This window comes from Capra hircus, unplaced genomic scaffold, assembly GCF_001704415.2.
Source record: "Capra hircus breed San Clemente unplaced genomic scaffold, ASM170441v1, whole genome shotgun sequence".
Classification (NCBI taxonomy): domain Eukaryota; kingdom Metazoa; phylum Chordata; class Mammalia; order Artiodactyla; family Bovidae; genus Capra; species Capra hircus.
Genome location: NW_017216688.1, coordinates 1 through 447, shown reverse-complemented (window position 1 = coordinate 447; position 447 = coordinate 1). Strand labels below are relative to the sequence as shown.

The following is a 447-nucleotide window of genomic DNA, read 5'->3' as shown; positions in this document are numbered from 1 at the left end:
GCGCTGGAACTCAGCAAAAGGTCAGCTGGCTGCGTTGGCCGGAATCGAACCCGGGTCAACTGCTTGGAAGGCAGCTATGCTCACCACTATACCACCAACGCTCCACAGCCCGGGCGGCCGCCACACGCCGGCCCCGGCTCGCCCCAGCATACTCTCGCCGCCGCCGCCTCCGCATCCTGCCCCGACGCCCGGCAGCCGGAGGCTCTGCGCCGCCGCCGGCGCCCCAGCAGCCACGCGCGCGCCCGCCAGCGCGCTACGCCGTCGCCGCGATCCACCGGCCCCACCGCCCCAGGCGGCGCCCCGCCGCCTTGCGGCCCTCCGGCCCTTCGCTCCTCGCCGCGGCCGCCAACGCCTCCGCCCTCACCCCCGGCGGGCAACGCGGGGCACGCAGCTTCCAGCACCCAGCTGGCCAAAGCCCTACTCCACCGGGCGCTGGGCGAGGCCACT

At 75.8% G+C, this 447-nt stretch overlaps 1 non-coding gene across 1 annotated transcript; it reads right to left on the bottom strand.

The window, feature by feature from the left end:
- Positions 1–30: 30 nt before the first annotated feature.
- Positions 31–101, bottom strand: TRNAG-UCC. The gene has a single exon. It is a non-coding gene; the product is annotated as a tRNA-Gly (tRNA).
- Between the last annotated feature and the right edge of the window lie 346 nt (positions 102–447).